The sequence below is a fragment of the Schistocerca americana genome, chromosome 3, assembly GCF_021461395.2.
Source record: "Schistocerca americana isolate TAMUIC-IGC-003095 chromosome 3, iqSchAmer2.1, whole genome shotgun sequence".
Lineage (NCBI taxonomy): Eukaryota > Metazoa > Arthropoda > Insecta > Orthoptera > Acrididae > Schistocerca > Schistocerca americana.
This window is the reverse complement of record NC_060121.1, coordinates 179,202,203-179,218,603: the sequence shown is the minus strand read 5'-3', so window position 1 is coordinate 179,218,603 and position 16,401 is coordinate 179,202,203.

The window sequence follows — 16,401 nt, the reverse complement described above, 5'->3', positions numbered from 1 at the left end:
TAGCCATCCCTGCTTAGCCATTTTGCACTTCCTGTCGATCTCATTTTTGAGACGTTTGTATTCCTTTTTGCCTGTTTCACTTACTGCATTTTTATATTTTCTCCTTTCATCAATTAAATTCAGTATTTCTTCTGTTACCCAAGGATTTCTACTAGCCCTCGTCTTTTTACCTACTTGATCCTCTGCTGCCTTCACTACTTCATCCCTCAAAGTTACCCATTCTTCTTCTACTGTATTTATTTCCCCCATTCCTGTCAATTGCTCCCTTATGCTCTCCCTGAATCTCTGTACAACCTCTGGTTCTTTTAGTTTATCCAGGTCCCATCTCCTTAAATTCCCACCTTTTTGCAGTTTCTTCAGTTTTAATCTACAGGTCATAACCAATAGACTGTGGTCAGAGTCCACATCTGCCCCTGGAAATGTCTTACAATTTAAAACCTGGTTCCTAAATCTCTGTCTTACCATTATATAATCTATCTGATACCTTTTAGTATCTCCAGGGTTCTTCCATGTATACAACATTCTTTCATGATTCTTAAACCAAGTGTTAGTTATGATTATGTTGTGCTCTGTGCAAAATTCTACAAGGCGGCTTCCTCTTTCATTTCTGTCCCCCAATCCATATTCACCTACTATGTTTCCTTCTCTCCCTTTTCCTACACTCGCATTCCAGTCACCCATGACTATTAAATTTTCGTCTCCCTTCACAATCTGAATAATTTCTTTTATTTCATCATACATTTCTTCAATTTCTTCGTCATCTGCAGAGCTAGTTGGCATATAAACTTGTACTACTGTAGTAGGTGTGGGCTTCGTATCTATCTTGGCCACAATAATGCGTTCACTATGCTGTTTGTAGTAGCTTACCCGCATTCCTATTTTCCTATTCATTATTAAACCTACTCCTGCATTACCCCTGTTTGATTTTGTGTTTATAACCCTGTAGTCACCTGACCAGAAGTCTTGTTCCTCCTGCCACCGAACTTCACTAATTCCCACTATATCTAACTTCAACCTATCCATTTCCCTTTTTAAATTTTCTAACCTACCTGCCCGATTAAGGGATCTGACATTCCACGCTCCGATCCGTAGAACGCCAGTTTTCTTTCTCCTGATAACGACATCCTCTTGAGTAGTCCCCGCCCGGAGATCCGAATGGGGGACTATTTTACCTCCGGAATATTTTACCCAAGAGGACGCCATCATCATGTAATCATACATCACAAATGTAAAATTAGCGAGATTCGAGGGCGCACGGAGGCTTTCCGGCAGTCGTTCTTCCCGCGAACCATACGCGACTGGAAGAGGAAAGGGAGGTAATGACAGTGGCACGTAAAGTGCCCTCCGCCACACACCGTTGGGTGGCTTGCGGAGTATAAATGTAGATGTAGATGTAGATGAACCAAATGTGGGGCTTCAGTGGTTAGTCTGCCTGCGGCAGCGACCGTACCCGAGCCTCCAGGAGTGCATTAGTGCTGTGGCAGGAAGTGTTTACGTCGGCGCGGAGAGTCGCGAGTGCACAGCGTTCTCTCAGCTGTAACATCCCACTTTTCAGGCTGACATGGAGTAATGACTCAGTTTAACGGAAAGGAAGGGTTAAGTTTCCATTCGATACGAATTTTTGTGGACCACATCCATTTGAAGTGGAGTCGTGGTTAGAGGAAACTGCCAGGATGGCCTTGGATGACATTGTGGAAATTAATTTCTCTACAGTGAGTGGTGCTATGTCCGTTCAACTTATGAGCTCTGACATGTGTGACAAGTAATAGAATCTATATGAGAAATTTTGAAATTTGAACATAAAGATGGAAATGTCAGCAAAGCTACAATTATGCATGCGGGACTTGGCAGCCACACAGTGCAGATTTTGGAACTTTTCTTCTAAATTAGATCAAGACACTTGAATTCTGTATTAACGGCTTACGGCAGGATGATCAATAATTTTGTGTAAAGGAGGTCGAAAGCACACAAATTCCCAGTACTGAACGAAGCGAGGCAGCTCAAGGTTGATCTACAGTAACACATACAGGGTGTTTCAAAAATGACCGGTATATTTGAAACGGCAATAAAAACTAAACGAGCAGCGGTAGAAATACACCGTTTGTTGCAATATGCTTGGGACAACAGTACATTTTCAGGCAGACAAACTTTCGAAATTACAGTAGTTACAATTTTCAACAACAGATGGCGCTGCGGTCTGGGAAACTCTATAGTACGATATTTTCCACATATCCACCGCGCGTAGCAATAATATGGCGTAGTCCCTGAATGAAATTACCCGAAACCTTTGACAACGTGTCAAGCGGAATGGCTTCACATGCAGATGAGATGTACTGCTTCAGCTGTTCAATTGTTTCTGGATTCTGGCGGTACACCTGGTCTTTCAAGTGTCCCCACAGAAAGGAGTCACAGGGGTTCATGTCTGGCGAATAGGGAGGCCAATCCACGCCGCCTCCTGTATGTTTCGGATAGCCCAAAGCAATCACACGATCATCGAAATATTCATTCAGGAAATTAAAGACGTCGGCCGTGCGATGTGGCCGGGCACCATCTTGCATAATCCACGAGGTGTTCGCAGTGTCGTCTAAGGCAGTTTGTACCGCCACAAATTCACGAAGAATGTCCAGATAGCGTGATGCAGTAATCGTTTCGGATCTGAAAAATGGGCCAATGATTCCTTTGGAAGAAATGGCGGCCCAGACCAGTACTTTTTGAGGATGCAGGGACGATGGGACTGCAACATGGGGCTTTTCGGTTCCCCATATGCGCCAGTTCTGTTTATTGACGAAGCCGTCCAGGTAAAAATAAGCTTCGTCAGTAAACCAAATGCCGCCCACATGCATATCGCCGTCATCAATCCTGTGCTCTATATCGTTAGCGAATGTCTCTCGTGCAGCAATGGTAGCAGTGCTGAGGGGTTGCCGCGTTTGAATTTTGTATGGATAGAGGTGTAAACTCTGGCGCATGAGACGATACGTGGACGTTGGCGTCATTTGGACCGCAGCTGCAACACGGCGAACGGAAAGCCGAGGCCGCTGTTGGATCACCTGCTGCACTAGCTGCGCGTTGCCCTCTGTGGTTGCCGTACACGGTCGCCCTACCTTTCCAGCACGTTCATCCGTCACATTCCCAGTCCGTTGAAATTTTTCAAACAGATCCTTTATTGTATCGCTTTTCGGTCCTTTGGTTACATTAGACGTCCGTTGAAAACTTCGTCTTGTTGCAACAACACTGTGTTCTAGGCGGTGGAATTCCAACTCCAGAAAAATCCTCTGTTCTAAGGAATAAACCATGTTGTCTACAGCACACTTGCACGTTGTGAACAGCACACGCTTACAGCAGAAAGACGGCGTACACAATGGCGCACCCACAGACTGCGTTGTCTTTTATATCTTTCACATCACTTGCAGCGCCATCTGTTGTCGAAAATTGTAACTACTGTAATTTCGAAAGTTTGTCCTCCTGAAAATGTACTGTTGTCCCAAGCATATTGCAACAAACGGTGTATTTCTATCGCTGCTCGTTTAGTTTTTATTGCCGTTTCAAATATACCGGTCATTTTTCAAACACCCTGTACCTTCGCGTATTGATGTCAGTGGACACCATGCCACAGTGATATACAACGGGAGTTGGCTGTGGTGCGCCAGGGCAACGGCGCGTCGAGTAGATACCTGCCAGCGAAGCTGCGACCCCTCTCCCCCCCCCCCCCCCCCATCCGCCTATTCCCCGCCCCACAGTAATAACAGGACTGCTACTGACGTACACTTCGGTAGCTACGGTACTCAAACCTGTAACTCACACCATCGTGGCCCCATTAACTAAAGAAATTAATTTAGACACTCCCATGGGAATGTCTGATGATGCAGGGCCGAACGTGCCCCATCAAGAGCAGACTGATTTTCTCAGTGAATTTCAAGCCGCCAGAACCGAGGACAGGACGGATTTTGCTTCTACACAGGAACGAACCTCGGCAAACCAATCGAAACCCGATGCTGACAAAAAGGAACATCCCAAAGGGAGCTCCTTCCAAAAGAAACAGACTGGAACATTAATCTGCAAACCGTCTCAACGTCTAGCGCCGGTTCAACATGAACTAGGAAACACGTTGTATCAAACCACACAGACAATTGAGTAGATGAAATGGAAGAAAAGGATATGAATAACGACATGGCTGCACTCCCTCAGACTGAGGGAGTACCATTGCCATCGCAAACGGAGCAGCACACAACTACAAGAAGACTTTCTAAGAACGCACCGACTTTCGAATGTAGGCCTTCTATGCCTTGCCACCCAACTAAGGAACATTAATTAACATTTCATAAGTTTGGAATAGCCTGTAGACAGTCGTTCGCTGCTGTGGTTTAGTGCAAAAGTTACTAGTGATGGTGCAGCAAACCTGTGTATGTACAGACTGTGCTGTTTTACGATGTATGGACATGTGTGTTCGCACTACTTAGCAGCGTTACGAATGCATATTAAAGCAAATGACAACGACATATAAATGGGTCAGCGTGTACAGTGTGGTCCATGGACAGTGACCGGGCCAAATATATCACGAAATAAGCATCAAACGAAAAAACTACAAAGAACGAAACTCGTCTAGCTTGAAGAAATGACTAGTTCACAAAGGTACATGTATCACATTGGAACAACCGAAATAAAAAATTCTAACGTACGTACGTTCTGTATTTTAATTTAAAAAACCTACCTGTTACCAACTGTTCGTCTGAAATTGTGAGCCATACGTTTGTGACTATTACAGCGCCATCCATCACAAAGCGGAAAACGTGGTCCAACTAAAACATTCATATTTCTTTACGTACTACACTAATACGTAATAAAAATGGGAGTTCCCATTTAAAGAACCGCAGTTGATATCCGTTTGACCTATGGCAGCGCCATCTGGCGGACAAACCATAGCGCCATCTGGTTTCCCACTTCAAGCTAGACAAGTTTCGTTCTTTGTAGTTTTTTCGTTTGACGCTTATTTCGTGAGATATTTGGCCCGGTCACAATCAATGGACCACCCTGTATAAAGTTGACGTGGCTTAAAGCCGAGACATCTGCACTTTATTATGGCCTAAGGCCGAAATTGCAACAGTGGAAATAAAAAGTTTTACAGTCCCTGGCGTAAACATGATGTCTTTCAGAAAATAATGTACATTAACCTCCCAACGAGTACCTTACAACATGATCCAGCCTCAAGTCTATAAAACCGCCGTTTGAAATACAGGTAGGATCCAGTCTTAACTGCTGCTTCACAATCTACAGGACCTCTTATATGCTGCAGATATAGACATACCGTTACTACAAGAAGTAGTTGCCATTGAGCTGGAACGAATAACTGGAAACAATGTTCTGACTAATCCGGACATTGAAGTGGATTTAGGGACAGTCTTTTTAGCGAAAGGAGGGGTTATCCTGACAGATGTCGAAAATCTGTGAAAAAGCAGAGTAATCGCTGTCACCATCAACAGTACTTGTATAATCAATATGTAAGCTGAATCAGGCAGTAGCAACCGGCGAGGCAGGGCAGATATTTTTAAGAGGGAAATGGGGGAGGAACCAGGACCATCTAATATTGGCGGATGATTTCAGCTATGTGCTAATTACAAAAGATAGTAGTCTAACTAGTCAAATGTCTGGAATTGGAACGTATCGTTCAACAAATGCGTTTAACTGATACATGGGAATACAAGCACGGCACAGTCCTGCGTTTCATGCATGAAACATGGCACTTAGTCAGTCAGCTGGACAGAATTTATGTTTCGAATCAATTGACAACCGATTCCTACACTCCGAAGTTTGGATGACAATTTTCTTCTGACAGTGCTGCATATATATGCGCTATTAACATGGACAAACAACGAATATTTCAGGGCAAAACACATGGAAACTCGACAATAGCTATCTCAAACACGTATAATGTCGGTGAGACTTTAACGACACGTCGAGGGAATCCGAAAAGAAAGCCGCACAACACAGCTCGGTAACAGAATGGTGGCTGAAACAAGCCAAACCGAAAATTACGAAAACGTTTCAGACTTACGCCGGAGAAAAGTACTCATGCAAAAGCACAAAACTAAATTTTATTTTACTTGTCTCAGGGACCTATACAAATTAATTGGCTCGGTAATATGAAATTACGCACACATGAAAAAAATAAAGCAAAAATTTTATAACTCTACCGAAAGCATTCAGGGTACAAAATAAGGTCCTGTTCGCAGAATGTGATAGAATAAGAAGAACTGTATATGTTCAACGCAATCCGTGAAAATAAGAGAGGAAAGACGAAACTCGAGTCATGATACACGTCAAACTACATGATGGCGCCACGCTCCTGCAGCGAAACGAAATCAAAACCGCAGTCCATAAACACCTGGAAGAGCTGCTGCTGGCGAAACACATCGACGTTGGAATACAAAAATAATTACTACGAAACCTCCACAGAAAATTAAAAGAGGCAGGGAAACCTCTTGCTGTAAATCGACGGAGATTTTATATCACGAAGACTCACAGTATAATTTTCCCATGTTTTCCAAGATCAATTGAAGCCTAAGTTATTATGTATGTATAATGAATTGCGCAGCCTACTTATAATATCCCTCAAGAGCTCGTGGCAGGTATTGCTGTTTTAATCCCTAAACAACCAGGGAGCTGTTTTACTAATGATTTTAGACCGCTTACTTTACTGAACAGTGACTATAAATTTCTTGTACGAATCGTTTCCCACAGACTTAAAACGCTAATACATTAAGTAGTCGGTTGGAACCAGACAAATGGAGGTATTGACAGGAAGGTCATCCATAAATTATGTGAGTAGAGACATGTCATTGCCACTGCAGATGCTTGCAAGAACAAATATGCTTTAGTATCACTCTGAAAAGGCAATCGAGAAAGTTAACCACCAATATCTTTTAAGCACAACGCATGTAACAGGATTTCCGCAACAGTTTATTAACTTCGCACGTGAAATTCTCAGTAAAGGAGTTACAAGAATAGTGATTAATGGCCAGATAACTAAAGAAATTAAAGTAAATGGCTCGGTGAAACAGGGTTGTCCGATTTCGATGGCACTGTTTGCCATCGCCATTGAACTTTTACTTGCCACTTTGGCTCCTACGTTTACGAGGCTTTGCCCACGATGAAAAACGGATTGTTTGTAATGCATATACAGACTACGTAGGTTTTCTAGTCACGAACAATCACGAAGTAGAGGAAGCTCTTCATATCGTTAATAAATACAAACTTGTCTCAGGAGCGAAGCTAAATGAAAGGATGTCTGACGCTATGAATATGTGATGCGGCATATCTCTGCAGCATCACGGTAAGCTGACAGCTCTCTCTGAACTTAAATGCTTAGGCATCGAATACAGGAGCAATATAAGGAATAACTACAGGAAACTTCTTGTGAGTATGCCCGCCTGTATACATGCACACTGTGTCAGGGAGCTTGATGAAATGCAGAAAGTAACCTCAGCCAACGTCTACAAAACGTTAAAAATGCACAAGTGCTGCCGATGCCATACGATATGATGAAACGAATGTCAGCTTTCAACAACTTCGTGGCACGAGGATGCATACGTCATGGGCCTTATACGTGTCGCTTGATTGATTCTGGGGGAGGGGACCAAACAGTGAGGTGATCGGTCCCATGGGAATAAAGAAGGATGGGGAAGGAAGTCGGCCGTGTCCATTCAAAGGAACTATCCCGGCATTAGCCTGGGGAAATCACGGACAACCCAAATCAGGATGGCCAGACGCGGGTTTGAGCCATCGTCCTCCCGAGTGCGAGTCCAGCGTGATAACCGCTGCGCCACCTCGCTCGGTGTTATATGTGTGTAACACATACAAACAATGGAGGTCCCAAACAAACAGTTTAACAGCACACTTTTTAGATGAAGTAGCGCCGACCAATCTGCGACCTCCCATTAATTTACACCATATTCCTAATGAAATGTTTCACCTCAAAACCTTTTTAATCGATCTAAGTTACATCAAGTCAATCATCCAGAAAAAGAATTCGTGACGATCAAGTCAGTTAATAGGAACCAGATGAAAAACAAGAACCGAAATATTATCCAACAACAATTCACAAACCACAGGTGGCCAGTAATCTGGAAGAATATACACTCCTGTGATCTGCCAACGATAGCGAAAGCATCTTGGCACCGAGCAGTCAACCGAAAAATACACACCAACTTAAAGCTACATGCCATACATACACTTGACGGGTTCACCACTGTGCACAACGTGCACCTTAATAGGTGATGATGATGAACTTTGTTTTGTGTATACCAGTGTTAAAGGTGTCTGGACCTTCGTTCGATACAAGATGGCAACCGTCACAAGGACTTCCCAGAATCCCATTACTACTGACGAGTTTTTGTACCAAGACTAAATTCCGCACCCTAACACAAAATGAAAATCTGTTATCTGTCTAAGGGGACATTTAGTCCGTCATTTAATGTCAGATACTGCTAAAAGTAGGGACGAGTTCCGTATGTATATTGCATCCCAATTATATCTGCATTCAAAAATGAGAAGTTATACGAAAAACTTTGCCAAATTCCTAGAAGTAACCCCAAGATAAAAAATTATATATGAATCAAAAGTTAAGAAAATTTTAAAACAAGAAATGAAATGAGAATCAAATTATATCCCTTTTCACTTTTTCAGAGAGCAAGTTTTTCTTATTTTTTCTCTTGTTATAAGTGTTAACTACACTTACGGCGTTTGTATCTGTATTTTAAGGGCGAGAAGACGCCTTGATTTATTTTATTCATATACTCCCCATCAGGGACTTCCGTCACAAGAATGTGCCGGCCTGTGTGGCCGTGCGGTTCTAGGCACTTCAGTCTGGAACCGCGTGACCGCTGCGGTCGCAGGTTCGAATCCTGCCTCGGGCATGGATGTGTGTGATGTCCTTAGGTTAGTTAGGTTTAAGTAGTTCTAAGTTCTAGGGGACTGATGACCATAGATCTTAAGTCCCATAGTGCTCAGAGCCATTTGAACCATTTGAAGCCACAAGAATGTGAAGTGTGTATTCAGTTCTTTTGTACGACTATATTTCTTTTCTGAGAAGGAACGTATTTAGTTCACTGAAACGTCGAGAACGATGGATACATCAATACACAAGAGACGTAGAAATACTAAATAAAAGCAAACAGAAAACAAGAGCTCTACCCTGTTCTGGCAGCTTGTGATTTCAGAGTTCTGAGAAGCCGTTCTTATAAACACAGAGAGATAAACAGAAGAACAGAACAATCATGAAAAGATTGTGGACAAAATGAGAAAGAAAAACTTTGAGAAGGACTCTGAAGGAGTCGGTTAGCTGGAATACAAATAAAAATGACGAAACTTCTCTACTGCAAGCAACGGCAGAACTAAAGCTGAGAAGCTAGCCGACGAAGCACACAATATAAGAGCATGGCTGGGCTGTAAGGGGAGATGTGAGGCCAAATACAATAAAAAAGTAGTCTCATGGATTGACCCTAGTTTCTTAGTTGCGAGATATGGGTTCGAATCCCATTTCCGCTGTTTATCTCAAATAAACGAAAACAACCTAGCAATTCCAAGTGAAGAACGTCAGACTGCACGCTACTTCAGAATCTGCATTATAAATTGTGGTGTCACCGCCAGACACCACACTTGCTAGGTGGTAGTCTTTAAATCAGCCGCGGTCCGCTAGTATACGTCGGACACGCGTGTCGCCACTATCAGTGATTGCAGACCGAGCGCCGCCACACGGCAGGTCTAGGGAGACTTCCTAGGACTTGGCCCCAGTTGTACAGCCGACTTTGCTAGCGATGGTTCACTGACAAATTACGCTCTCATTTGCCGAGACGATAGTTAGCATAGCCTTCAGCTACGTCATTTGCTACGACCTAGCAAGGCGCCATTATCATTTGCTATTTATCTTGTTAAAAAAAATGGTTCAAATGGCTCTGATCACTATGGGACTTAACATCTGTGGTCATCAGTCCCCTAGAACTTAGAACTACTTAAACCTAACTAACCTAAGGACATCACACACATCCATGCCCGAGGCAGGATTCGAACCTGCGACCGTAGCAGTCGCGCAGTTCCGGACTGAGCGCCTTAACCGCGAGACCACCGCGGCCGGCATTTATCTCGTGATGCATGTACCGTCAAGAGCTATGTTCACCACTTATGGATTAAAGTTAAGTATTCCAGCAGCTTCGTACTTTATTTGCTAGTCTCAATTACTTTACCTGTTCCAGACCTCACGCCAGCCTGCCTGAGCTTAAACGCGTGCCTTTCGGCTTCCTCTCATAGTGACTTGGCTGTCTTGCCAAGTCACAACATAAATATCATGTTTCTCCGCTACCAAGTGGGGCGGACCCTGCTTAGGTTGGGCCACAGCAGAAGCGGCAGTCGCGGCAAACAGAAACTCTGTCGTCAGTGAACTTCCTTACACTAGACTATTTTACAGCGCTGTTACAAATGATTGAAGAGATTTCATAAATTCACTGTAGCTCCATTCATTGACATATGGTCACGACACACTACAGATACGTAGAAAAACTCATATAGTTTTGTTCGGCTGAAGCCGCACTTTTTCTGCCGCCAGAGCGCTCGAGAGCGCAGTGAGACAAAATGGCGACAGGAGCCGAGAAAGCGTATGTCGTGCTTGAAATGCACTCACATCAGACAGTCATAACAGTGCAACGACACTTCAGGACGAAGTTCAACAAAGATCCACCAACTGCTCATTCGGCGATGGTATGCGCAGTTTAAAGCTTCTGGATGCCTCTGTAAGGGGAAATCAACGGGTCGGCCTGCAGTGAGCGAAGAAACGGTTGAACGCGTGCGGGCAAGTTTCACGTGTGGCTCATGCCACAGCTGGAGACCGACAGCGCCGACTTCATCTTTCAACAGGATGGTGCTCCACCACACTTCCATCATGATGTTTGGCATTTCTTAAACAGGAGATTGGAAAACCGATGGATCGGTCGTGGTGGAGATCATGATCAGCAATTCATGTCATGGCCTCCACGCACTCCCGACTTAACCCCATGTGATTTCTTTCTGTAGGGTTATGTGAAAGATTCAGTGTTTAAACGTCCTCTACCAAGAAACGTGCCAGAACTGCGAGCTCGCATCAACGATGCTTTCGAACTCATTGATGGGGACATGCTGCGCCAAGTGTGGGAGGAACTTGATTATCGGCTTGATGTCTGCCGAATCACTAAAGGGGCACATATCGAACATTTGTGAGTGCCTAAAAAAACTTTTTGAGTTTTTGTATGTGTGTGCAAAGCAATGTGAAAATATCTCAAAGAATAAAGTTATTGTAGAGCTGTGAAATCGCTTCAATCATTTGTAATAACCCTGTATTTAATGAGTCAATGGTCACCTCAGGTCCCAGTAGTCTTATTTTATTTTTACCTGAGACGATGAAAAATTTCCTACTGGATAGGGATTCGAATTCTGACCTCCTTTTTCATGGTATCTCACCCACGCGGAACGATATACATGTATTATTTCGTTGTTCTCAACAAGATTGCGAACTCATCCCGATCTCCACGAAAGGCACATATGTGTGTTCGAATCCTCAATAATTGTGGGCAAACGTTAATAGAACCTAACAGCGGCAGGTGCCGGGTTCGATTCCCAGTCGGGCAAAAAAATTCTATTCACATTTTAAACTTAAATATCTCGCTGTTGGTGAAAAAAAATGGATCTCTAACATCAGATTTTACTTAGTTAACAATCTGATTACGTGATGGGTTCGAGTCCTCATCACAAAACTTTACGTCATGGCACTTGGTTTTAAACACGTGCAAACTTTGTTACTTGAACTTACACTAAACCTCTTCGTCGTTAATTAACAGGTAGATAAGGGTCTTGACAGGCTACCAGGCAGAGCACAAAAATTTTCAAATTGAGATTTGCCAATACTGGCGAAATCTTCGATACTTCACGACTCTTTACGCCTGGTCGCCAATGACGAACGTTGCTACGATTGAGTATCTGTCAGGCACGAAAGCTCTGTTTGGTTACAATGACTATAGATGCTTGCTTTCAACCACGATCAAGAGACGAAAAGTTCGTCATGTCGTTCAAAGTTCAGAGATGTGGACAAATAATTGGTGAATCATGAGTACAGAGAAATTACTGTGGTGATACGATGTTAATTTTCAGGTCAACATAAAGCTCTTGACGCTGTTAATCGTATTGGTTTTAACTGATTAGTTCAACATCCAGTTTATGACAAACCACACGTATCGGAAACAACGTTTCACAGGTGCGGCAAAAATACTTTTAATTGTCAGGGAACTTTCGGAGACCAGACAGTGTCTCTAAATATCTTGTTCATAAAAATATGCATATTTAATATTGCCAAAAGATTTCTGGAATGACTTACGTGGCAGAGTCAGTTAACTCAAATTCTAATGACAATAGCAGTGACTTTGCAATGTCGCTTATTGTAATAAAATTGAGTTTAGTAGCGTCAAGGACTGTCTCATCTCCAATGACGTGTTTCCTAGCATTTGCAACATCGTGGCTTTGATTTACATCTGGACTGATTACCTTAAAAAGTAGTGTTCTCTTGTGATATCCATTTGGTATAGTCAAATGACTGCAGATTATAAGGCCTGGAAGACAGCTACGTTACGTGGACTTCATGTAAATCAGGAAAAACGCAATACTGGTCTTTCGGTTACTTTTGGGTACGATAATACCTTCAGTTCACTGGCGTCAAAAACATTACATTTCATTCATTGTCCAACAACAAGGTTCATTCCGCTCATTGACGTGTAGTGGAAAATGCCACCACTGTTCCAACAAATACACATTTAACATTGGTTCACATTTGTCAATACACATTATCGATCATTGCACAAAAAAAGAGGTGCAGCCCTTGTCCTCGACGTAACGCACGCCATATTCCGGCAACAAGTCCTTAATCCGCCTCACTTTCGCCAAACGTTTCACAAAGACACCCGTTTCTCGTGGAATAACTGACCGTATATCATTCATCCTCCTCTCCAACGGCACGACAGCTGGGCCAATACTGTGATGGTGGTTTTCCAGTAGTCATTTTTCTGAAGTCATATCCAACTCACATTAGAGCATTGTCCACTCTAGAATGAAATCAGCAGAAGCAAACACTGTACTTTGAACACAATCCCTTATCTGAAATGCAAGTTCCTTATGAACAAATCAGTTGTCTGCGTTGAGGATTCTTTGACAATCAAGGAAAACCTCGTGGTCGTTTCTGGAAAATGAAACATAGCAATGGTCAGTATCATGCAAAATCAAACTCTCTTCCTAGCCATGAGAGAAGTGTTCTTCCCCTTGCCCTGACTAAGATGCCTGGCTCCTGTCGTACGAACACAACTGCGAAGTGACAGTTTATATACTGTTTCCAAGTACATCAGCACTCACGAAGTGCGTTATCAGCGTACTGCTCGGCAATGAAAGAGGACGGTGTATACGTTTGTGGAAGAAAAAAAAACATAGCAATGAGCAAATCGAGCTCCCATCCTAGGCGTGGAAGAAGTTTTCCCTCCTTATCTTGAGTAACCTGTCGGACGAGGGTCACAGATTATTGATCAGTTGTGGCTGTCAAGGCTGGTTATATCCTCTAAAGGTCAATGATGGACGCATTTCAATATGTTCAGAACGTCACTTCCGGTTGAGAAACTACGAGATCTTTTCATACTCGTACGTACAGCTTGAAATCTCCCATGTACACATTATGTGATCAAAAGTATCCGGACACGCCCAAAAACAAACGTTTTTCGTATTAGGTACATTTTGCTACCACCTACTGTCAGGTACTCCGTATCAGCGACTTCAGCAGTCATTAGACATGGTGAGAGAGCAGAATGGGGCGCTCCGCGGAACTCACGGACTTCGAACGTGTTCAGATGATTGGGTGTCACTTGTGTCATACGTCTGTAGTTGAGATTTACACACTCTTAAACATCCCTAGGTCCACTGTTACCGATGTGATAGTGAAGTGGAAACATGAAGCGACCCGTACAGCACAAAAGCGGACAGGCCGACCTCGTCTGTTGACTGACAGAGGGTCGTAATGTGTAATAGCCAGACATCTATCTACACCACCACACAGGAATTCCAAACTGCATCAGGATCCACTGCAAATACTATGACAGCTAGGCAGGGGGTGAGAAAACTTGTATTTCTTGCTCGAGTGGCTGCTCATAGGCCACACATCACGCCGGTAAATGCCAAACGACGCCTCGCTTCGTTTAAGGAGCGTAAACATTGGACGACTGAACAGTGGAAGACAGTTGTGTGGAGTGACGAATCACGGTACACAATGTGGCGATCTGATGCCCGGGTGTGGGTATGGCGAATGCCCGGTGAACGTCATCTGCCAGTGTGGTGTTATGATGTGGTCATGTTTTTCATGGAGGGGCCTTCCACCCCTTGTTGTTTTGAGTGCCACTGTCACATCACAGGCCTACATTGATATTTTAAGCACCTTCTTGCTTCCTACTATTGAAGAGCAATTCGGGGATGGCGACTGCATCTTTCAACACGATCGAGCACCTGTTTATAGTGCACGGCCCTTGGCGGAGTGGTTACACATCCATGTAATGGACTGGCCTGCACAGAGGCCCCGTATCTGAATCCTACAGAAAAACTTTGGGATGTTTTGGAACGCCGACTTCGTGCCAGGTCTCACCGACCGACATCGATACCTCTCCTTAGTGCAGCACTCTGTGATGAGTAGGCTGCCATTACCCAACAAACCTTCCAGCCACTGACTGAATGTATGCCTGCGAGAGTGGAAATTGTCATCAAGGCTAAGGGTAGTCCAACACCATATAGAATTCCGGCATTTCCGCTGGAGAGCGCCACGAACCTGTAAGTCATTTTCAGCCAAGTTTCCGGATACTTTTGATCACATAGTGTCGATACGCCTTGTTATCCATTTCGTTTAAGGCGCAGTTTCTGTAACACAATAGTGAATAAGAAGTAAGCATGCCACCAGATTTTTTGGGAACTGTTTTTGTTTGCATTTCAATTCGTACATAAATCAGAGATGATTTCAGAGGTGTTTTTTTTGTTTTTTTTATCTGGATGGTTAACAACAAATGAAATGTATGGGACACTTCAGTCGGCAAGACTCAGCGGAGCAGCGCCTCTGAGGAAGTCCAGCGCAGCCTGGACGAAACGTAAGGAGCAGAAAAGTTCTTTGACCACGACCTCACATCCCGAAGAGTATATCAACAGCTATGTCATCCGGTCGTGAAAGCCTTCATTCTACACTTCTGGAACTCTATAGGAATCATGAGCGGATTTTTCCTTTATTTCCTAAACTCAGCGACCGAAAATTTCAGTACCTTTCACACGCTTACGTAAAACTATTTGTGTTAAAATCGAATGAACTGTGCTCTACTGGGCATTAATACCACTTCAGATAGACCATCAGCTCAGTCGGTCGCATCAAATATGACGCAATAGCTGGTGAACCAGTTCCTGTTTGTCTAAAAAGCTAAAATTATGTATCTTTTGAAACTTCCTGGCAGATTAAAACTGTGTGCCCGACCGCGACTCGAACTCGGGACCTTTGCCTTTCGCGGGCAAGTGCTCTACCAACTGAGCTACGGAAGCACGACTCACGCCCGGTCCTCACAGCTTTACTTCTGCCAGTACCTCGTCTCCTACCTTCCAAACTTTACAGAAGCTCTCCTGCGAACCTTGCAGAACTAGCACTCCTGAAAGAAAGGATATTGCGGGGACATGGCTTAGCCACAGCCTGGGGGATGTTTCCAGAATGAGATTTTCACTCTGCAGCGGAGTGTGCGCTGATATGAAGCCGCGAAAGGCAAAGGTCCCGAGTTCGAGTCTCGGTCGGGCACACAGTTTTAATCTACCAGGAAGTTTCATATCAGCGCACACTCCGCTGCAGAGTGAAAATCTCATTATGTATCTTTTTGTTTCAAACGCTGTACTGATTTTAACTTCCCATGTCCGTCTATTGAATTCTGGTGCAGTGCATTCTATTACATCCCAGTGACAGTATGCAAGAGTCAGACTTAATCATTTCTTAAAATGTTGCGTACTGATATATGCTGTTTCTCGATGTCTGGGATTTTCTAATACATTTATTTGATCTCAATTTTCGGATTGATGTCTACATTATCTTAGGTAATACATTTAGTGTCATGTCATGTCCACTGTGAATCAGTACAAGTAAATGGCGAGCGTTTAAAATAAGCTTCCTGTAATCCTCTGCGAACCCAAGTTCCATACTGAACGGGATACAGAAACAGAACCATCAATGAAACTTCCTGGCAGATTAAAACTGTTTGCCGGACCGAGACTCGAACTCGGGACCTTTGCCTTTTGCGGGAAAGTGCTCTACCATGTCGGCCAGAGTGGCCGAGCGGTTCT